The sequence below is a fragment of the Bombus huntii genome, chromosome 8 (assembly GCF_024542735.1).
Source record: "Bombus huntii isolate Logan2020A chromosome 8, iyBomHunt1.1, whole genome shotgun sequence".
In the NCBI taxonomy this organism is placed as follows: Eukaryota; Metazoa; Arthropoda; class Insecta; order Hymenoptera; family Apidae; genus Bombus; species Bombus huntii.
The window spans coordinates 12,774,647-12,799,986 of NC_066245.1; the positions used below are offsets into that span (position 1 = coordinate 12,774,647).

General features: G+C 41.2%; 1 protein-coding gene and 1 pseudogene across 1 annotated transcript in view; both read right to left on the reverse strand.

The window, feature by feature from the left end:
• Window positions 1–25,340, reverse strand: part of LOC126868981 (uncharacterized) — a 269,690-nt gene that overhangs the window by 72,485 nt on the left and 171,865 nt on the right. The window lies entirely within an intron of this gene.
• LOC126869090 (5S ribosomal RNA) lies at window positions 20,760–20,878 on the reverse strand (annotated as a pseudogene).

A 25,340-nucleotide genomic window follows, 5' to 3' on the forward strand; every position in this document is an offset into this window, starting at 1 on the left:
CGCATCTTCGTTCCAAGGAACGAAGATCTCTTTCCTTGTAGACACCGGCGCCGACATCAGCGTATACCCTCGCAGTAAAATTCATAGACACGTCAAGAAAAACGCCTACGAACTGTTCGCGGCCAACGGGACGCGCATCGCAACGTATGGCACGTTGCAACTGACTCCTCGACAAGACAACCCAATTATTATCAAGGGGATATGTTGCCACGACGGGAGAAATATCCATTAAAACCGTAATTGGCGAATCGGTGTACCATCGGCGTTTGGTGGAGTTTCCGGATCTAACTCGACCACCGGTCTTCGGACGAGAGAAAATCCGACACAGTGTGGTACACCATATTGAAACCACACCCGGGAAACCTGTCTACAGTAAACCCCGACGTCTCGCACCGGATCGTCTCAAGCAGGTCAAGGCGGATTTTGCAGCAATGATGGAGCAAGGAGTGATGCGGCCATCGAAGAGTCCATGGGCATCACCCCTGCACGTCGTCCCAAAGAAGGACGGAAGTCTACGACCATGTGGCGACTATCGTGCGTTGAACGCTCGCGCCATACCCGACAGGTACTCCCCACCGCATATCGAAGATTTCGAGCAATATCTGTACGGTAAGCGTGTCTACTCAAAAATCGACCTTGTCCGCGTTTTCCGTCAGTCGAAACGCGCCCTCGCTAACGCCACGATGTTAGTGCATCCGATACCTGGCGCACCTGTTAGCTTCGCGGTAGACGCATCCAACTATGCAATAGGAGCGGTCCTCCAGCAACGCGTCAACGACTCTTGGCAGCCGTTAGGTTTCTTCACCAAACCGTTGAACTCCGCGCAGCGAAAGTACAGCGCGTACGACCGCGAACTACTCGTTATGTACACTGGGGTCAAGCGATTTCGACACGCCATAGAAGGGAGAAATTTCATAATTTTCACCGATCATAAACCCCTTACAAACGCGATCAATCAAGATTCTGATAAGTGTTTGCCACGACGATTCCGGCAACTAGATTACATCGGACAATTCATCACCGACATAAGATACATTAAGGGGTTAGATAATAATGTAGCCGACGCTCTGTCACGCATCGAAGCGATAGGAAATCCTTGCTGCGCGACGTATTTAATTCGCTCTATGGACTTTCCCATCCAGGGATACGTGCCACTCAAAATCTGGCGACGACGCGTTTCGTCTGGCCGTCCATAAACAAGGACTCACGAAATTGGACACGACTATGTACCCTGTGTCAACAATGTAAAGTCACCAAGCACGTATCCTCACCCGTCGGAACATTCGGAGAATTAGCGGGCCGTTTCGAACACATACACATAGACATTATCGTGATGCCATATTCAAAAGGCTACCGATATTGTCTAACGTGTATCGACCGTTTTTCGCGTTGGCCCGAAGCCATTCCCATCACCGACATGGAGGCGGCAGCCGTCGCTCCGGCCCTCCTTTCCACGTGGATATCTCGCTTCGGCGTGCCTTTAAAAGTAACGACCGATCAAGGGCGCCAGTTCGAATCGAACCTATTTAACGAATTATGCCGGTTGCTCGGCATCAGGCATTTGCGCACGACAGCCTATCACCCCGCGTCCAACGGGATGGTAGAGCGCCTGCACCGACAACTAAAAGCAGCAATCAAATGCCACGATACGAGCAACTGGGTGGAAATCTTACCAATAGTTTTATTAGGCATACGAACAGCTATTAAAGAGGACCTAAACGCGACGGCAGCCGAAATGGTTTATGGCAGCGGCATACGATTGCCAGCAGACTTCTTTGTACCGACTAAGCAACAGGCCAACTCGGAATTCGCAAGTCGCCTATAAGATCGAATAGAAAAAACCAGGCCTCACCCGATTACGCGACACGGCGAAAAGAGAACCTTCGTGTTCCGTGATCTCGAAACATCGCCTTATGTATTTCTGCGTCGCGACGCCATCGGAGACCCCTTCCAACAACCCTACGACAGGCCGTATCAGGTTATAGAGCGAGGAAAAAAGACCATTACGATTAAAATAAATAACAAAAACGTAATAGTGTCCATAGACCGATTGAAACCGGCATTTTTACTTGACAATAACATTGAACACCATAGCACTGAAAAGCGCAATGTAATAATACCGCCTAGTGTCCGAAACGAACTAAGCGAAGGGGACTCAAGAGTTCATCACACCACACGCGCGTGCAGGAGAGTTCGATTTTCTGATTGGTTTCCCTTGGATTGGGTGCACCCTTGCCTGTAACATTTATATGTTTTTCATTTATATAGCGTTATCACTTGTAAGAAGGTACTGTAGCGGCACGGGCCACGGAACTTTCCAACGGCTCTGGATACAAAGCGCGACGCCGTCAAAGCGCAACACCGACGTGCCCAATGTACCATCGATGTCTTCACGCTCTTTCCGCCGAATTCTCGAAAGAGCATACACGTGCCAGTCGCGGCGGCACATCTAATGAATGCACGCTAGTGGGGGATATCGATGGGCAACGACGGGAAGAATCCGTTCGATCCGGAACAAAAGGGTAGTCAGTCTGTCTTACGCCGTGAAATAAATAACTCCTCAGTACCATTACATAGCAACGCGAAGATTGAACTCTTGGTGTCTATTGTTACTTGTTAATTGTTACCAGTTATTTGTTAATCGTATCTGTTAATTGTGATTTGTTGACTCTGACTGTTAATTCGTTCTTAATAAGCAATTGTTCGTTAAAACATCTGAGTATTCCTTACGCACCTATCACGATACACCACCTCATATTTTTACAAACTGTAAGTAGGCCACACATTAGTTTCACAATAAATATAGCGTCGAGTCATTTAGAGGATCCAAACAAGTATCAGTGGAAATTAGTGAAACGAATTTTACGCTACATAAAAAGGACCGCAGACATGGGTCTCTTATATACGAAAGCAGGCAGTCTCGAAACCTTTAGCGATGCTGACTGTGCAGGCGACAAAGGAACAAGAAAGTCGACATCAGGCGTTATATGTAAGTATGCGAATGCGGCCATTACATGGCAATGTAAGCGACAACAATGTATAGCTCTATCTACGACAGAAGCTGAGTATGTCAGTGCAGCCTCAGGAGCGAAAGAAATGATGTGGCTAAAGAAAATATTTCTTGAATGTAACATATAGAGATCTGTAAGTATATGCTATGTATAGACAATACTAGTGCCGTGAAATTAATTAAGAATCCAGAATTCCATCAAAGAAGTAAGCATATTGACGTAAGATATCGTTTCTTGCGAGATTTATAGAATAGAAGCGAAATTAATGTAACGTATGTAACAAGCGAAGAGCAACTGGCAGATATATGTACAAAGGTGTTGCCAAAACCAAGATTTGGATATTTAAGACAAAAGTTTGGTTTGAAAAATATTAAGAGGTAATTGTTTGTAGAGATGTAGAGTATTTTAGAGAGGGTGTCGAAGTGGTCGCCACTTCTAAGAAAACTCTACATCTGGTCTTTTTAGTTATCTCAAGCACTGAAACCATCAACAGCATATAGACAATAGACTGGGACGAAGACAGACCATAGACAGTAGACGGGCGACGATGGTGTTACGTAAACTTGCGGGTTGGATGATAAAATAAAATAGCTCAGTCGTTACACATCTATTAATTTTGTTTTAATTAAACTTTATTACGAATTCAGCAATTACAATGAAATACACGCTGAATTAACATAAATAACAATTCACTCCAACCACGTTATGTAAGACTTAGTTACAACGATACGTTAAGTACGCGACTGTTAGATATGTCGTTAGTTACGCGGTAAAGATATGTTGACTATTCTAAGGATACGGAATAAGTGAAGTTTTACTAACGATACTGTGTCTGAGGAAAGCTAGGGATGGGTGTGTCTAGGGATACGGGACTATCGGATTTATTGATGACAATTTTGGTTAGGGAAGTGAGGGCAGTAGACACTGTCTCCGATTGGATAAAAGTACTGTTGGTGGACCAGGAAGGGTTTTAGCCGCCCTCGTGAGAAAGTTGCTAACGGAACATACCAGAGGTGAGGAAAACCAACTTTTCGTGTTAACCCGTAGTAAACAATAAACGTAAAAGGAAATCTAAGACAAGAGATACTCGCTTGGTTTGAAGGACCTTAACTATGAAAATTCCAAGACCACTGGTTCATGAGCCTAAGGGGTTCTTGATGAATTCCCCCCAGGCGAGTTGTATTACCTCTACCTCGACTAGGTCGGGGTCAGGACATTTGGTCCTCGTCAGTCGTTTCACAGCACCGCTGAGTTCTTCAAGTCGAAACTCTGGGGTGTCTTCGACATTCGAAGGGGTCGTCGTGCTCCGCCTGATCTCTGTCTGCTCCGGCGTATCTGGTTCTTCTTGGTCGTCGGATAAGGGGGCAGACACCATCGCCGCTGCGGTCGTGCGCCAGTTGGAGTTATCCCCTTGTGGCGTCCTCAGGATAGATACTGCTTCTTCTCTCCTGAGTTTACCCGTGACCGTTCTATACGCGATATGTTGAAGTGGACAGCACTTCTAAGAAAACTCTACATCTACATCTCTATATACATAGAGATCAAAGCTCGAGATGAACGTTACGATGCTCAAACTTCTGTTGCCTTCACCAACTAGAAAGGATGTCAGGCTGGGAGAGAAGGAAAAAGGGAGGGGTTGAAACGGTGTCGTAACGAACCGAGCGGGCTGTTAATCGCCCGCACGTTTTTTTTCTCCCCGATTCCGAAGGGGCTAAAAGAAACTACGCGATTGCACCATTCTTTAAGTTCCACGAATCTCGGATATAGGATAAAATAGTATTGCAATGACTGTAGCAAGGTCGAACAAGGAGAACGTGAACAGGAGCGGTTCTAGCTGCTGCTTTAACCGTTTCCACTTCCCCGTGCAAATTTTAGTGAAATTGCCGTGCACTCGAGGCTCTTCCCTTTGAGACAGGCGATCCTATTCAGGGACCACTCGAAAAACATCCGAGTGATCATTGTACGAATACGTCCGTCTTTTCAGGATGTTTTACCTCGTTGATGCACACCCCCTACACTCCTTTGCAACCTGGCAAATATCCGGATAAAATTACTCACTCGAAGTATCGTGTCAATAGAGGATGTAAGACTTTAATGAGATTTAAGATGAATTTTATTCTATGTACTTCCGATGCCAAATGAAAATTCGTATGTATTTGCTATATTCATGCATGTCGTTCTTTATGATAGTTGATTTTGTTCGATTAGAGAGTCAATATTAAAAATTAATCCCAACTTGATATTTCTAATCTTCCTTTTTACAGCCAAATTGCTCGAGATTCGCCGAATTTAAAACGACAACACACAATGAACCACATATGTTAACCATGATGTGTTATAGAATAAATTTATAAAATCTACTCTGTGAATAATGCTAGTGTAAATTCGACTAATCGCGGGGAGACGTAATCGCGAGGAGAGACGTCAACGGGAGTCATAAATTCCCGTTACGATTATAACAATCGACACCACGAATCGATCGATCCCCTGATTTCCGTTGAGATAATAGGGGTGATTAAGTTTGTATAACACTGTGATTCACAGAATTATAAGTTATATATTTCCAACACTTAGATTACACTGTTGAATAGAGATAAATAGATAACAACTTATCGCACGAAGATACGATAGATATGTACGCTAGAGCAGGGCTCTTATAGTTGAATTTAATGTATTAGTGGACTATAATATATTTAGCAGAGGAGATGTATGTTTGACAATACCGAGAACCGACAAAATAGTTTGCGTGAATTATACTACTCTCGCGTTATGTTTAGACTGCCACGTTAGGCGTTAGTTTTAGACTTAGTAGTTGACTTTTCCAACGATGTAGAAGAAGTGAAGTTGAGTGACGATGCTGTGTCGGAGGAAAGCTAGTGATAGGTGTGTCTAGCGCACGGGACCATCCGATTTGTTCATGACATTTTGGTCAGGAAAGTGAGGGCAGTATATATTGCTTCTGATTGGATAAACGTAGATTGGTGGACTAGGAAGGGTCTTAACCGCCCTCGATAGGAAGTTGCTAGTGGGACGCATCGTACGTGAGAAAAACTAACTTCCCCGTGTCAAGCCGTAGTAAACAATAGTCTTTAGAAGTCGTTGAGAAAAAGACATTTGTTGGGTCTGAAGGACCTTAGCAAGCAAATTACTCGGATTTATGACGGGTGCTTAAGGCTATTGAGGGTACGCCGTAAGGAAGAGCGGACATCTGGTGTCCGTCTGACCCGCGGTGTATGCCCTGGGCCAGGTAGAGAGTCGCCCGGCGTAACAGCTAGCCTACTTTGTTGTTAAATAAATAATCCTATCGATGACTTATTTTACTTCACTTAAAACACTCCTAAAACAATGAACGTCTAAACTTCATGGTTGCGACACATGATTCTTTACAGCCTTTAATTAAATTTGTCAAATAGTTTCGCTTTGAATAATAGAATTAACGAATATATAGTACATCTACTTCTATTTTCATTGGTAAATTAATTAATCCCACCTTTTTCATCTTTTTCAAAATAATAAAGCAAAATTTCTAGATATTCATCGAGTATTCCACTAATTGCATTAACCTCTTCTGGAATTTTCAGAGACTCGGTGCTATAGTAATACACGTAACCAGCAATTTAAAGCAGTTTACTATGCATTATGCGATTGGATTTACGATTTACGATTTCCGATTTCAAAACGCTTATGCTTAATAAAACAGTGGAGCAGAAAGCAGTCATTTACAGTTTCCTACCATGTACTCGCGTTTGCTTCAAATTGGAATCGTATTACAGTCAATGATTAAAGTAAAGATACGATTCAAAGGGAAACTAACAATGCGCCATTGGCACTGATGACATTCCAGAACGCATTATCGATTAAAGCTTTATGTATCAAAAACATCTTCAATTGTAATGAAATTCATTTTACATATTGAATATTTTGTGAATGGAATAATTTAACGTAGATTTTAAAGAATTCTATTCTAGTGCGAATTCTGATGGCGAGTCTAGAAAATATCCGTAGAATTGAATAAATAAAAAAATATAGTCCTAAAATCGTCTGTGGAGGATTGTTCGAGGCATAACAACAACATGAAACGCTCTCGATCCGCCTCGTCCTATGACTCATGTGCCGCTACATCACCCTTCTAGCAGTGATAAAGTTTTTATTAAGCTATAATTTTAAAATTATTTACACGGTTTTCCTTTGGTTGCCGTTAGTTTAAAAGTCATCCGTACATCCTGTGTCCGACGATTTACGATTCTTACCCGAAACCTGCCTGCAATCAATCGGGAAAACGGACTCTACGTCCCGACCGCGTAACGTACCTATTCCTGGTGTTCTCTTCTGATGTTCGCTCGTTGCTTACACTGTTATCGTGGCGAGAGTTTGTTTGACCTACTGGAATCAGTACGTCACGGGATTCGGCGGTCTTTCTTTTCTAGGTCGTCCAGAACTACAAACGCAGGTTTTAGACGGTCTATGGAAACCGTTACGTCGCGATTATTTATTTTAATAACGAATTTTTCTCTTGTATTATTTCTCTCTTGAATTTTTCTAACGTAATTTTTCGTTTTTCTCGTTACGACTTTAAACGGCCCATCGTAAAAATGAAAATTTTCTTTTCGCTATGATACGTAACCGGGTATGGCCTGATCTTCTCCATCCGTTCTTTTAGCCGGTTCGCGTATTCCAAGTTGGCCCGCTGCTTGGTTGCTAAGAAAAATTCCGCCGGCAATCGTATACCGGTGCCGTAAATTATTTCAGCTGCCGTTGCGTTTAGATCTGGTGAACAACTGGTGAAGATACGTGCCTGCTGACTTTATTGCGTTGGCACGGTATGCATTGCCGCGTCCACGTTCGACAATATTTGTTTACGGGCGGCCAGACAAAGCGCGTCGTCACCAGTTTTTGCATGGCGCGCATCCCCGGATGGGAAAGTCCAAGCAGCGATCGAAATACGGTGCGTCGTAACGGTTCTGGTACGTATGGTCGCAGGGTTTCAGTCGAGAGATCGCAATATATTCCGACATCTTTATCAGGAAATCGTATCTTTTTCAATTTTAGCGCGCTACAGCCGGACTTAATGATTTCACGCAGCTCGATATCGTTCTCTTGCGTTGCGGCTAGCGTTTTGATTTCCCGATCCCTTCGATCCGGGATAGAGTATCGGCTACATTATTGTCTATCCCTTTTATGTGCCGGATATCGGCGTAAATTGTCCGACGTAGACAAGGTGGCGGAATTGCCTTAGCGAACACTTGTCGAGATTTTGATCCAACGCGTATACCAGGGATTTATGATCCGTATAGATCGCGAAATCTCTTCCTTCGACGGCGTGTCTGAATCGTTTCACCGCGGTATACATCGCGAGTAACTGTCGATCGTACGCGCTGTACTTTTGTTGCGTGGGGGATAGCGATTTCGCCATAAAACCTAAGGGCTTCCAAGAATCGTTGACTCGCTGTTGAAGTACCGCACCTATGGTGTAATCAGATGCGTTGACCGCGAGGCTAACGGGTGCGCCTGGAATCGGATGCGCTAACATCGTCGCGTCAGCTAAGGCGCGTTTCGACTCGCGGAAGCTCTTTTCAGCTTGATCGGACCACTCAATAGACGCGTTGCACTTCGTTGTGCCTTTCAGTAAGTCGTTGAGTGGTTGAAGAATTTGCGCGGCTCCCGGTATGAAACGTCGATAGAAGTTGATCACACCGAGGTACCTTCTCAGTTCTTTAACGGTAGCGCGTAGCGGTACTTTAATTATCGCGTCAACGCGTTCAGCCAGAAGTTTTATCCCCTCGGTGGTGACGGTGTAGCCGAGAGATTCGATTTCGTGCACGCCGAATTCACATTTTGCAAGATATATTACGACCCCCTACTCGGCGAGGCGTTTGAACAAAATCCGTAAGTGTTCCCGGTGCCGTATAACTGTTTAAAACTGTGTTTTCTCGCGAAATGTGCTGATGACGACGGCAGTGAGATCGGCCGCTCCGACGTTTTGGACTTGTGGATCGCTAAAGACTGATATGCCGGACGCGCGCCGACTATTCCGAGTACAAAGTTCCTCCACTTTATCCGCGGCCCGGTTTAGTTTCTCAACGTTAGTGTCGTCGATCACCTCCAGAACTTCCCGTATGCGATCGGGTAGTCAGTTCTTCTAGAGCGTAAGGATAAATCGCTCCGACGCGAAGGGATTGGCGAGATTTTTTAAGTCGTGATAAAATTGGAACGGCTTCCTGTTGCCCATAACTTCGTTTTCTGTGCTGGACTGGATTAAATGCGTAGTAAAGATACTTGTATGGGAATATCAGTGTGTGGAGGTATGTGTGTGCGCGGCGTCTCGAAAACAAAGGAATGTAAACTGTTCAGTCGGTTCACAGTCAGGTATAGAAGAAAGTGCTGAGACGCGTGCAAGTGTGTATCGATGAATATATAAGAAATCGTCCATGAAATAAATATATTACTATTCTAATATTAATCCTCTGTATAAATTTAGTGTTCCGATAACATTATTTCGGCTTCAAAGATCCACAATTCTCAACAAGAATATCTTCTATCAGATGCCTGTATTTCTTAGGAGATGGTCAAAACATCATCTTCCCCTTCTTCTAATAGCTCCGCCTTTGGCTCTTTCTTGCGCCTGTCTCGCCTTCATCACTGTCCCGTAGAAGCTCCGGAACAGCCCCTAGGTATGGTTGTCGACCGACACCAATGCGATTATATTATTTACTGTAAACGTGTCGACAACATTGTCCAGAGTGGTACGCTGGAGTGCCCATCTTGGACACCTCAGTAATGCGTGCTCAGCATCATCTGGACACGCATCGCAATCCCAACATTTGTCAACGGTTCTTTGTTAATCCTAATCTTATACGTGTTGAAGATACCATGCCCAGTCAACAGCTGCATGGTATGGTGGTCAATGTTTCTCTTCCTCTTTCTGAAGGTGGCTGCGTCCTCGATCAACCTCCTTGTTCGATTGTTCGCATTGGACCTGGTCCACTCACTTCTCCATTCGCCCACCGCTTCCCCTTCGTAAAAACTGAGCTGATTCAAGAGCACTTCTGGATCGTCGAGGTCTGGTCGAGCTAGTTTCTTCCTAACCTCGTAGATTCTTCCTCACCACCGCGCCCTGATATGAATGGGCATGGTCCCCGTCAACACGCACAACGCCGCATGCGAAACCGTCCTGTAGGCTGTAGAGGTACTTATCAAAGCACTCCTCCGTGCCCTGCGGAGTTCGCCTACTGTCTTGACCTTGCTAAGCGCATCGATCCAAACCAGGGAGGCATATTGCACGATCGACTCCCATACCTGATGGTACAACTTCCTACAGGCGTCAGAGGGGCCGCTCACATTCGGCATGGGCCCTCTGATGGCTCCTACAATCGCGGCCGCTGTAGTGTAAACTGCCTCAATGTGGTCAATATATTTCCTTTCGGAGTTCAACACTACGCCTAGGTATTTAACCCTTTCGAGTATTTTAAGCACCTCTCCTGTCAATGTTATATTAAAATTCTTTGGGACTCTCATTCTCGTCAATAAGATAATCTCAGTTTTATCCTTTGCTATCTGGAGACTCGAATTTTCGCACCATTTTAGTATCGTCTTTATATCGAGCTTCAAATTGACCTCCACACAAATGCAATAGCTCTCAAACTTACTCGATTATCAAATCTGGCCAATAGGCCATCATAAACTACGTTCCACAGAAGCGGACCTACACAGAGCCCTGTGGAACACCTGCAGAAATTTGTTATAAATCCACTAGGGTTGAGGTAGTTCGCGAGAATTGAACCGCAGGGAATTGAACGCGTTTTTAACATCGATGCACATCATAACGCAGACAATGCCCTTTTTTCTGCAAGAATTAGCGAACTTGCAGACCTGCGAGATGGCATCGATGGTACTCTTCCCCTTGCGGAACCCAAATTGATTTCGGTGGAACGAGTCCATTCCCAGTTCCTTCTCAGTGGCTAACTTGAACGTGTTTTCCCAATCCTTGTTCATCATCGGTAGGATACATATTGGACGGTACGACGAGGCTAACCTGGGATCCTTACCTGGTTTGTTTAGTAAGAGCAGCTCTCAATGTATTGGTAAAAGCTGTTTATTCCAACGTTGAGCGAGCAGTAACCGTTCACGCCGTACACTTCCCCTATCTTGATCCCGACATACCCCTCCTCTTTGATTAACGTATCTTCGCTGGGGTGGAGGCTTTTCATTTTCCAGCATTGTTGAATTTCGAGCTCTACACCTGGAAAAGGGGCAAGAGTATCCGTGCCATCTACGATTAATCATTCTTTTTCTCGATGCTGCATCCCCTGATCTCGAGCTACCTCGTTTTTTTCGTTTTCGGCCAGTTTTCACGGAGGAGTTGGGGGTAATTGTTCGCTCATAGTACGAACAACAAGGGCGTCAAAAGCCGGACGAGCCAGCGGAATCATTAGGCAAGCATTTAACGAAAAACGACGCGGCGTTTCCCCGAGCTGTCTCCACCCCTTCTCGTCCGGCTAGTTTCTGTTTTAACCCGTTACGTTCATTTCTTTCTCCGACGATACATACAAACACTTGTCTTTTAACTTATACTACCTGTTATATCCATCGGCCAAAAAAAAAGAACTACTACTACTACAAATACTAAAAGCGAGCATAGTGACAAGGTAGTAACAAGAATGATTTCCCATGCTCTGGATGATACAGAGGATGGGGAGTCATTGGTAGTTGCCCTCTTCTATGGCAGTTTGCCGGGCCTCTTCGGCTCGTAGCTACTTCTTTCTTCGGGCGCAATACCCGCTGAAACTTACTATAAGCTGGAAACTTTCTAAATCGCAAACCAAAAAATAAAGTACAAAGGTGAAATAAAAACATAAATCGCGAAAGCTGATCCAAGTACACATGGATGAACAACGATCATATAGCGATCACTGTCCATTCGCATGTGCATGCTCGAGCAATATTAACGTTCGTTTCGAAAACCACTCGCTATCACGACCGCGAAATTCAAAAAATCGACGGGCAAAGGGTTCCATTTGTGCCAGTTTTACCGTCGATAATTCGAATGAAATTCTCTGAAACAGGTTGGTCACTCGAAAACGCGACAGGCACGGACCAGAGGTCCACCTGCACGGTTCTCACACATAACGCGCGGGCGCCAGAGCCTACACTAGAGAGAACGTCCCAGACGCCTCCGATACCCGAGCTCACATACAAAATTTATGTACCATTTTCCTGAAATCGACTGACGAAGGCTAGTGACCATTGTTCAACGTAATAAAACACGTCTAAAGAAATTATATCGTTAAAATAAATATAAGTAAACTTGGAATTATAATTGTAATTTACAGCAATATTATCAGCGTGGTCACACTTTACATTACATTTACACGTTACACGTTACATTTTCTTACACCACTGAAGTGACTTTTATTGACACACATAAAAATGTTACAAAGTTGACGCAAACTCACAGTGATCACACACTCGCGACACTAGTGACAATGGTCTTAGGTTCACTAACAAATCCGCGGACAACGGGATGACAGTCGTACGTATTCGCAGAATCTAAGTCGGATTCTTTGTTCATATTCACTGACCGTAAGGCGTTAATCTTTTTGTCGATGAGATCGCAAGAGAAAAACTATGGTGGGATGTGTCTAAGGACACGAGATCATTGGATTTGTCGGGGATAGCCTACGTTCGGAAAGTAAGGGAAATTGACGTTGCTGCTAATTGGTCAATCTCCATATCGGTAGTTAGAAAAGGATGCTAGCCGCCCTCGAGGGAAAGTTGCTAATGGGAGACGTCGTTCGTGGAAAAATAGGTCTCTCCTGTCTTCCCATAGCCGGGTCAAAGACTGTTTGTCTGTTTGAAGGATTTTAGGTAACTAGATCTTAGTGTTTATAACGGCCCTCGGCTAGCTGATCACATACTGTGGAGACGCGTCGGCACCTGGTAACCATCATACCCGAAGAATAGGATCTGCGTGTGGCGAGCCACGAGACAAAACCGTTGGAATGTTTACTGTCGCGTGCCGCTACAAATACTTCTTTTAAGGAGAGCTATAGGATTACTCAATGCCTTTGTTAGACGGAGGGTTCGTCCCGTTGACCGCGGCTACGTTCTCGCGACTGATTGTCGCCTTGAGCCCAAGCTCATTGTCACAAATCTCAAATAAATACAATTGGGTAGAATGACGGAAAATTGTTTAATTACAACTGTAGATTTTAATTACAATGTTTTTATGGATTTTCCCGAGGTTTTAGAGGGAAGGCGCCGGTGTCCTCTTATCTCAGACATATACAATGTATCGACAAGCGTGTCACGACCGGCATACTTCAAATCCAATGGTCTGATGATGGGCATAAATATGTAGCGGCACTCGGCGACAATGTATATCGCCGGTGTGCCTAATGAGCCATCGATATCCCAACAGTCCTTCCGCCGAATGTTCTGAAGAAGGCGTGCATGGCAACGGTCGCGGACGTCTAACAAACGCGCGGATAGTGGGGATACTGAGGGGTGACGAAAAAAAAAAGAAACAGATCCAATCGAAAGTCAAATTGTAAGAGCTTCACTTCAGTCTTGGAAAGTCGCGGCTGGAGTTCAGAACCAAATCGTAATTGGTGTAAACCAAGTGTTCAAAAATAAATTCTCTTTTTATTTTTTTTTTTTTCATCTGAGATTTCCTTTTTTTATTTTACGTGACAAACGCATAGTTCTAGAAACGTCGATTCGCCTTCGGTCCGTTATTTTATCTACACAAAGAATGGGGTGGAATGGGTGGGGAATGGGGGAAGAAAGTGGTGGGGATCGTCTCCCAGAGAAGACAAAGTAAAAAATCGAATGGCAACCAGTATCATTTGAGGATTCAAACGAAATGCATCGAGAGGTTCAGACGAATAAAATCCAGGTCACTTAATCAAACGAATACATCGAAAAATATCATAAAGTCGGGTCGAATTACCGTAACAAACTAATTGTATCATCGTTAAATCATTTGTGACGTGTTCATTATAATTTTAAATATTGTTAAATATACAAGTTTATATTAACCCTGTTAATTAAATCATTTGAACCACCTCTGTTATCCTAATCGAAACAGTGGAACTGTCGATTATCAGAATCGTAGCGAGAATTAAGCTGCAGCGAATGAGAAAAATGGAACGGTAATTCCACAGCCTAACCACACACACACACAATGTGGAAAATACGTCGTGCACGATACACTAACACATCGTCAGCCGCTGAGAAATTTTTGCATTAATTATAGTCATCGTGCCCAATGTCTTTTTCCCATACAAATAGCACCTGGGCACGTGAATAAGATCCTGACAGTGGGTACGGAAATTGTTAAGTCTGAAAATCTTAATCTAAAAACATGATTAGTTTGTCTCATTTGTATTTAACGGACTAACGTTCTTTGATTTTACATTTTATTACTTCTGTATTTTCGACCAATCGCGGGGAGACGCAATCGCGAGGAAATACGTCAACGGGAGTCGTAAATTCCCGTTACGATTATAACAATCGACACCACGAGTTGATCGATCCCCTGATTTCGGTTAAGATAATAGGGGTGGTTAAGTTAATATAACACTGTGATTCACAGGACTGTAACAGTGTAACTCACTGTGTTAGTGGACGTAGCACTAGAGGATACTTAATAGAGGAAGTGAATGTTCGGTAATCCCGAGAACCGACTTAGATAGATGACGTGGGTTAGACTGATTTGTCGCTCTTATGTTAATACGGAAGAAAGTTCGGTATGGGTGTGCCCCTTTGAATGAAGAGCGCGGATTCGTTGTTCACACATTTCGTTAGGAAAAGTGAGGATAACGATCCGCGATGTCGACTGGTTATGACCTACGTTGATACTTGAAGGTATGAGGAGGAAGTCTCCTACCAACGTGGTTTGTGGGTGATCTTGTTCATGGGAAAAACCAGCCTGTTTTATTAGACAGCTATTCGGTTTTTCCCAATAGGTGCGTACCCGCTTTCTCCGTGTTTTTAAGAGCGCTTAATAAACCCAAGGACCTCTCTAAAAAGCCAGATGTGCGCCGAAAATACTTCTAGGCCTGAGAAATCCTTCAGGGCAAACGGATTGACTGAAGACACATGTTGATACAATGCAATGAAAAGTGAAAAGTTATGGTGGGTCTTTAGTTTTATTGAGTGTCGGAATGACGATACGCAGACCGTTAGCTGTCCGGATGCGAGGGCTGGGGGGGACATCTGCACGATGTATTAGGCGACATAACAACTTCGTTTCGGATTATAATAACTCTGCTTTATTAATTTAATAAATTACTGAAATTTTAATATTATCAAAAAAGTATCATTAATTAAAAAAGACTAAGACTCGATGAAATGGAATAACTGACTCTAAATGTACTACCAAGATAGAAATAATCTCAGGCAATCTCTTCGTCAAAGCATATTTTCGAAAATGCAGAAATAGTGTTCAAAGTTATTGCTTTGATTCAAAAATTTGCCTGCCGCGAAGTTTTTTCTTGCACATAACATTTCACACATTCTTGTACGGAAAAAAATGAATTTTAATTCATATTTTAAATTCTACTTATGTTTATAATATCTGAAGTCAAATAAAAGAATGTGACTTAATATTGTCACAAAATGTATGTATCGTATATTGCATGAATCGTCATTATCAATCAGTGAAAATTGCATCTTTAATTGCAACGAAATCGAAGGGTATCCGATTTCTCCGCTATAAAATGCTCAAACGAAATAGCTTCGATATCTCCTATTTATATTAAAATTCATTGCTTAAGATTAAGTATATTTATGTCATACAGGTATATTCGTCTAGATATTTGCGTTTTGCAAATATTTATACCGAATACTATTATACATATTTGTCAGTACCACGAATATATTCTCAAATTTACATGTTTAAACTAATTATTAAAAAACTAATTATTATAGTCGCGATGTGCAAGAAGACCTATCCTGAATTAATAATTAAAGATATGAAAAAAAATGTTACTACTCACAGGTATAAAAAATACCCGCGGTCACTATTCGGACCTTTCATCCTACAACATGATTGAGTGACCGGAGGGACAAAAATGCATGCGACTCACCATTAGATGCGGAGAAACGGAAAACGTTGCCATCGATACTGCACTATCTCAGCAAATATCATTGGAAAGACTAACATCAGGCAGGAACCGTCGAAAATCCAATGGTGGAAATGGAGGTTGTGAAAAATCTGTTACAAAGCAAAACACGATAAGTGGTCGCTGATTATTTGGAATGTTGGAGATTGTGAAAAATGGAAATTTATTACACTCGTAACTTTAGTAATAATGAAGATTGAAATTGTAATAAATATCCATAAATGTAAAAACTGAAACTCTAATATAAATGTTTAAAATCTAGAAATAAAAAATCTAACGATTTTTTAAATATATTAGTCATTTGTTTTACAATTTGGTATTAAGACTTCAACTCTTTTTTTATTTTAATAGAAGAATAATCTTATAAAACCCTAACCTATGAAATTTTCAATCAAATTGTATTTCGTAATCAATATTATTCAAAGCAAAATATACAGAATACACATAACTCAAGTATGATATGTAAAGTTACTTACATTCTTGGCTTTTGAGCTACCGTTGGAGCATTCCCAAGGAAGACAAAAAACAAACTCGCAAAAGAAATAAAAGCAAAATAAAAGAGCACAACAACAACGAGTTCACAAAGTTCATCGAGTCACTATCTGCACACGGGAACTACAACTACTCCCTATGGAAAGCCACAAAAAAAAAAATTAAGAAGACAATAAAAATTGTGCCAGCAATCAGAAGAGCAGATAACATATGGACAAGAAGCAACGAAGAGCAAGCTGAAGAATTTTCCAACCACCTGTGCAACACATTCACCCCACATAACATCAACAACAGCAACCACAATAGTCATACGGACGAGGATGCGCTAACTACTAGTACACCAACTAACAATCACTACACCATACCCAAAGCAACAGCAGAAGAAATCAGAAACATAATTGAGAAAACAAAAAACAATAAAGCACCAGGAATCGACCTAATTAACGGCAAAATCTTGAAAAACCTTCCGCCAAAAGCGATAAGACAAATCACAATAATAGTAAACGCAATACTAAGAATACAATACTTTCCAAAAGCTTGGAAACTGGCACAAATCATAATGATACCCAAACCAGGCAAGGACCCACACGAAACCAAGTCCTACCGACCAATCTCACTACTTCCGGTGTTCTCTAAGATACTAGACAAAATAATTTACGACCGGATAAAACCCATAATAAAGAAGAACCATCTAATACCGGATCACCAATTCGGATTCGGAAACAAACACTCCACAATAGAACAAACGCACAGACTCGTCAATGAAATCTTACAGGCGCTGGAAACAAAACAATACTGCACGGCATTCTTCATGGACATCGAAAAAGCATTCGATAAAATAAACCACGAAAGTCTACTTCAATCAATCAGGAAACAGTTCCCGGGGCAGATATACCAATTAATCAAATCATACTTAAGCAGCAGAACCTTCATAGTAAAAATCAAAGACGCATACTCTGAAGTTAAAGAAATCAAGACAGGAGTTCCGCAAGGAAACGTCCTAGGATCAATTTTATACACATTATACACGGCCAACATACCAGCAACTAACAATAACAAAATACTGACATTCGCGGATGACACAGCTGTACTTGTCAGGCACACTAACCCTGCAACAGCAGTTACATTACTACAAGAACATATCACAAAAATAGAAAAGTGGCTTCAAGCAAAACAAATTAAAGCAAACCCCGATAAATGCAAACACATTACATTCACACTGCGAAAACAGAAACCACCAAACATTGTACTAAACGGCACACACATAATACACACAAGGCAAGTTAAATACCTAGGACTCCACATAGATACACGATTCACATAGAAACAGCATATTAAAGCAATAATAGACAAAATACCGATGGCGAGGAGACAAATGTACTGGCTAACAAATCGAAAATCCAAACTAAGTATAGAAAAACTAAAAATATATAAAATGGTCATAAAACCAATCTGGACGTACGGAATAGCATTATGGGAAACAGCAGCAATGAGCCATATAACCAAAATAGAGGCAATGCAATTTAAAATACTCAGAACAATAGCAAACGCGCCATGGTACGTTACGAACGAGGACATTCGGAAAGACCTGGGAATACCAACGGTCAAGAAGGAGATTAACTGAAGTGCAAGAAGGTACAGAGAAAAAATAGCAAGGCACCCGAACTGGCTGGCAGCGGAAACGGTCGGCGCATCAAACATAAAAAGAAGATTAAAAAGGAAACACCCAACAGATCTCACAAAGGACGTAACCTAACATACAAACACTCACCACACTAAAGAAGTAAATCAATCAAATTCGAAGATGTTATTCCACTGGGGGTTGCCATCCACATGCTATATTACTATATCACTAAGCTATAAGATTTTACCAAATGCCCTACTGGACAAATTGTAAAATATAAATAAATAAATTAAAAAAAAGGAAGACAAAGAAGTTCAAGCTGTGATGTCTATAACAAAACAGAAAATATCATTAATATCATTAATATACAATAACAAACATGGAACTTTAGCAATATAAGACTAAACTTTAATAAGTATATAAATTGAAACTCTAACATAAAAGTTTGAGAACATACCATTGAGAATTCAGTAATTTTTATACGTATCAGACAGTTTTATTGTACTTAAATGTTGAGACTTTAAGACTTTATTTCAATTAAAAAAGACATTTACAGCTTTCTAAATTATCAATCATTTTTATTGTATAATTAACAATAATTCAAACAAAATATAATAAATAGAACAAATTGAAATACAATATGTAAAACTACTTACATTCTCGAGCTCCTGTAGAGACTTTGTCCTCTTGAGAAACGCACTGACTCTAGTACCGAAAAAGAATATTCAAAAGAATATAAAATAAAACAACATTACCGCGACCGCTAAAATTATAATCGGCGAACAAGAATTCTAATGTCGCATACAAAATTGTTTGATAAAATGTTATTACTTGCGCGTGTGATTATTTAATTGAATTTAATCAAAACGACCGTGATTTAAAAATATTGAAAAATACGTTTGCGAAGCAAACACTGACTCTACAAACCGCGGTCACAAATATTCCCTAAAAATAGAGTTGTTTATGGGTGAGGTGGGATATTGAGTAGAAAAGAAGCGAAGTATTGTTTCGATGTTTCTCTTCTTTTCTCTATAGAACGTTAATTTAGAAAATACTGCTACTTTTGTTTTCACCCTTAAGAGATTATTATTGAGAAATTGGAATACGTATGAAAATTATTAGTTTAAAATTATAAGATATTTTTCGATATCGATCAAATGTTTACGAATATCGTGAATGCAATGCGATCATTTGCAAGAATTATACTGTGAATGCTCGTTACTAGAATATGAAATATACACTCCACTAATACATTATAGTCGCGTGTTATAAATAGTTGAAAATGTTCCCAAGAATTCAAAAGTTCACAACTAAATATACCTAAATAATACTACAAAAACGCATGCGAAATTTTGCTTTGAAGTACTTGAGTCTACTTACGCGCCACCTCTATAAAAAAAATATAAGTTACAAAGTTAAACGATAGTAAAAAATATAGTAATGTATAATGCGAAAAACATACTAATGACAATAATAAAGAACCAACGCCACCAATAGGTTATAACACGTTACAAACCTGACGCAACGCGATCCATGATATTGGTATGAAATGAGACGACTAAATGACTCCTTGTACCTTAGTTTCGTCAAGCAACTTCCAAAGTGGCGAGGGAAGGGAGGACACATGAGCCGGTGGCACAAGCACACAGTTAACGATTACACGCAGTTACAGATTAACGATGTAGACAAAAAATGTATACATCAACAAAAACATTCATCTTCTACACAGTGCTTACACGAATCTTTCTCTACATCGATATTAACAGACATCGTACAATAATTCGTAGCCCTACTGGCAGCATTCAGTATCACAGACACGTTTGTCTAACTTGGAACGAGAGAAAGAAATCCACCTGGTAAACTCGCGGACGAGATAATCGCAGCATATGTCTCTGAATACCATGGTCTTCTCTGCGACTTGTACGAGGTAAACTGCTGGCCATGTATCGTTTGAATTGACGATCAGTGTGCGTCTCGTTGCTTAGACTAACCTCCTTTCGTTTGCCTAAGAAGATTTTCTCTCGTGCAGTATTATTTTGACCGATTTTCAATTGTCTATATAATTAAAAAGGAAAGACAAAGACGCAATTTTTTATGCTTGATTTTTGTCTTATTTCGGCTTTAAGAGTCATCCCTTAAATTTCCTGACACCTGTATAATAGGAACCCTACGTGATTACTTATCTTTTTTTTTATATATATATTTACGTGGAGGAAATCCGCACGGACACCAGGCCGCTTCTGGGGAAAGCGGCGTGACAGTGTCGGACTCCAACCGACTAAAACCTCCACGATCGAGAGCGAGCCCGGGAACCGGTGTGAGCGTTGCAACCCCCCCCCCCCCTCCGCGCACCTAATACCGCCCCTGATGGAGCGGTGTGTAGCCATTGTCACACCGCTCAGCCGCCGTGCCAGGCAGCCCGGTTCCCTTAACGAACTGCTTGGCGACCCCGAGGTGCTGAGCCGCTAGCGCTCAAGTCCGAACCCCACCGGAGGGCCCAGCGCGCTTCGTCAACGCCACAAGGAGTTCCCAGGCGATCACCCATGCAAGTACTATCCGTGCCCGGCGCTGCTTAACTTTCGTGATCTGACGGGAACAAGTACACTCAGCGCGGCCAGGGCGTTGACTACGTGATTACTTATCTAAATCATAATTAAGTACTTATTAAACAATCTTTTCTTCTCAAAGTACAATTACCCAATTATATTCCTATAGTATGCTCATAATTTTCACATTACACTGGCACACGCAACACTTTGCAAATGAGCCTTTTTCATAATGACTGCTTCTAAACTACACCATCGTGACTTCCTAACATTTGCCGTAATTGTTCCTTTGGGTTGGATATCATAACGGTTGCACCATCCAGTTGCCTTTAAATTAAATTGTGTGGCGGATTGGTATCAATAGGACGCAGACAGGTCGAGGCATCAACGCGGCGCAACACCTCCCGGGCGATCTGCGGGTATCAACTGCCAACACTAGAGGACTACGACGACAACGAGTCTGTCTATCTCGCTAGCGGTCGAATATACGGACGATTGATACAAATACCGCACCTAGCGAGACTCCCTCTACGTCTAAGGCAGGGACTACCGGGCATAGCCTTACTGACGAGTCCACTGGTAGTCCCGGGACGAAACGCAAAACTCTCTTTTCATCTGCCACAATTGTTTTATGCAATTCTTTTAAATTTAAATGTATATTTAATACGTCATATTTTATATGGGTTGTATATGTATTCTACATTTTGCATCCACCATATTTTTATTATATATATGTCGGAGATGAAAGGACATCGGAGCCTTCCCTTTGGAATTTCGGGAAAATCCCTTAACGCCGTAATCTAGATTCTACCATAGGCGTAATTAAACAGTTGTCGTCATTCGATCCGATTGTATTTGTTCGTGATAATGAGCTTGCATCATTATCGCGACGGAAAGTCATTCTCTCGTGAGATCGTATTAGCGAGTTACTTAGTGTCTGTACGCTCGATGGATATTCCACGTTTTAACAAAGAGTCCGACTTAGATTTCGTGAGCATGTGCATCTATCATCCCGTTGACCGCGGATTCGTTATTGAACCTAGGATCATTGTCATTAGTTTCTTGAGTATCTAATTACCACGGTTACTTGTTAAATTCTATAATAATCGTATTTGCACTAGTCAATGTCTTCTCTATTGCATAACGACAACGTGTAATCCAAACGAAGATTCGTTTCACGCCCCTAACCCTAATTCTAATGTAAACCCGTCATATATATACAGTGAATTTTTAATTATGTTTCATAGTATGTATAACAATATATTTTAATGTTTGGAACCCTACTGATGTTTGCATTGCTTCTGTTAAATTTAATTTTCTCAAATTAAATGTTTTATCACATGTACTATTTTTCTTCTAAAGACTTCATTTATATTAATGATTATATTCTGCTTTTCATTATTACTAGTAAGATCAAATTATATTACGACCCTTCGCGGAGAGACGCGGTCGCGAGGAAGACGCGTCAGCGAGAGACGTAAATTCTCGCCACGATTCTACTAATCGGCGCCGCGAAATAGTCGTTCCCCTGTTTTGATTAAGATAACAGAGGTGGTTCAAATGAATTTATCATTATATTAACAGGTTAACATGAAATGGTATATTTGACAATATTTAAAAATAATATGATGAACACGCCATAAATTGTTTAACAATGAATACAGGAAATATGTTACAGAAAATCGACCCGACTTTACGATATCATTCAATGAATTCGTTAGATTATGCGATTTTAATTTTAATCATGAGACCTCTCGATGTATAGCGTTTGACTCTTCAAAAGGGATTGATTGCGTATGATCACGTATGCCGCCTTCTTGTGTGGAAAAAGTAACGGACCGAAATCGACGTTTCTAGAACTCGCTGCTTGGTGACAACTATGCGCTTGTCACGTAAAATAACACAAAAAAAAAAAAACAGAAAAAATAAAAAGAAAGAAACTTTATTTGTTTTCTAACACATTTCACAATTTTTACTTCCGAGCTCTAGGCGTGACTTTTCAAGACTGACTCTTACAACTCGACTTCCGATCGGATATATATTATTTGACTTTTGTCACCTCTCAATATCCCCACTATCCTTGAGTTTGTTAGGCGTCCGCGATCGCCGCCATGCACGCCCTCTCCTCAAATATTCGGCGGAAGGACCGTTGGGATATTGATGGCTCATTAGGCACTTCGGCGATGTACATTGTGCCGAGTGCCGCCACATCTTTATCTCCGATTTTAAAGTGAGTCGGCCTGGTCTCTGATGTGAATTGACGTTACAAGGACGTGCTGGGGATGACGTGACGAGAATGTTGAACATGATCCGTCGAATTACATCGACTTTGTGTCGGTTCGACCGGTTTTATTAATCTTCAAATATTTCTCCAACGTGGAAAAGAAAAAAACCGGACGCGCAACCATAACCGTAACTAATGTCAGCTTCTTTCGAAACTTGCGGAGAACTTGTAACGTCAATTCACATCAGAGACCAGGCCACTGTCACAGATGAAATCCGACTAAACAAAGCGATAAGATAGCGAAATTCCAAGCGCCTTAGCATGATTGACCATCGGGATAACATCCGGTCACTCTATCCATTCTCAGAAATATATGATCGAAGCCTTTTCCCACTCCCACGAATAAAAAAATTTAAATACTCCCCCTAAAATCATCCAAGGCAGTCTTGAACAGTCACGCCTAGAGCTCGAAAGTGTATTGTAAACCAGAAAGAAATAAAGTTTCTTTTTTTCTTAAATTTCTTTTTATTTTACGTGACAAACTCTTCGCCGTAAAGTTTTCGCATGGCAGGCGCAGCCGCGAAAAGTTTCTGCTACGGTGTACATTTGCACTCGGGTGTTTCTTGAATTTGCATATTGCTATGGGCACCGTTTCTCCCCCACGTGAATTTATCTTGTGAATTATCTCTCTCAAGTGCCACACTCACGCAGCTGCATTCAAACGCGTGCACACAGTGCGACTCATTCGAGTAGAATCCCGAATCCACGGAAAGAATCAGCCTGAAGAGATTGAAATCCGTAATTACGATCAGCCGTGTCAATTTACGAATAATTATAATTACAATAACGATGTACAAAATAATAGCATGAGAACTACTGTTGAAACAACCAAATGATCAGTTGACACCAATTACTTTCACACTGGCGCAACTAGCTTCTAACGATTACCACGATCGTTGATATCAATTCCACGCACCACGATTTTTCGCTAAGATCGTGCGTATCTTGCTTACGAGTTCGATACTTAAGTCTGCATCTCATGAAATATCAATGAAGAATTGGACATTGAATTAAAAAAAATTTTTTTTTAATTTTTCCATCGAGACAACGATATACAGTGAGATCGGTTATAACATATCGCACGCGTACCGAGCGAAAATTCAAAGTCGATTTTCTCGAAAACAAAGCCTCAAATGAAAAATTTTTATTCTATATTTTCAACCTCTTTTTTCGCGTAGAATCACTCCTTTTCCGCTTGTACCACCAGTTACCAACCACCCTGTATATTTTTGACATTTATAAGGCATTAATACCTCACTGCGGCCGTTCGATACTCCATTGTTGATGGCTGTTCTCGACCCCTTTTTTATTCATCGATAGAAATGTTATCCCTGTCCCGAAAAGCAACTTATGTAGAGAAAAAGGGAAACCGTTGGATCGAAAACCTTACCGCGCATCATATCATTTATTTGGAAGGTCCACTACACGTAAGCAAGTGGCACGCTGAGATAAAGTTTGAATCACTGGAGCAATAAAAATGAATACGAGGACAATATATCTCGCCATGAAATCCTTCCTTTCCTTGTGCCAGGCCGCTGACCTATACAACTATGCATCGTCTGTCAAAGATTCGTTCATACACGTAATTTTTATTGTCATCCGTTTCCTTATGAAATTGATATTTCTAGATACAATCACGAATAGTCTTAAAAGTTTCTCATACTTGTGTATTTTATTTCTTTCTCCAATATATTTTCCGAATTCTGATAAAATCAGTTCTTTTATTATTTATTTATTTATTTTCACTGATAATCCATTTTACAAACGAGTCATACAATAAAACAATAGAATAAGATAACAAGTAATTCATACTTAGAAAGAAAATACATATATTGTATAAATATGTGTACTTTTCCGAGAAATGGTCGTATTTAACAGAAACACCATTTTTAGAAATTAATATTTCTGTATAGTTTCGTAACATGTTAGTATTTTTGTTACTTGTTTTCTTTCATTTCAAACGAAGAAAGAGGAAACAGCCTGTCCAAGGAAACTTCAGAGGCAAAAATTATGTTACAAATTATATTGGAGAATAAATTAACTTTCTTTATACCCAAGAATAATAGAAATAGCTTTAATACACGTATGTGTATAGGGAGAGACAAGAGAGCACAGCTGGGGCAATATTTCACAGTAACCACGTTCGTTCACTGACCTACTCTACGCATCAGCTTTCAAAAGTATTCAAACTGGTCGAATAAGCAACAGTTCAAACCCCTTCTCCGTCTTCTCTTCTCTCTTCGTTCCTCTGCATGGCTC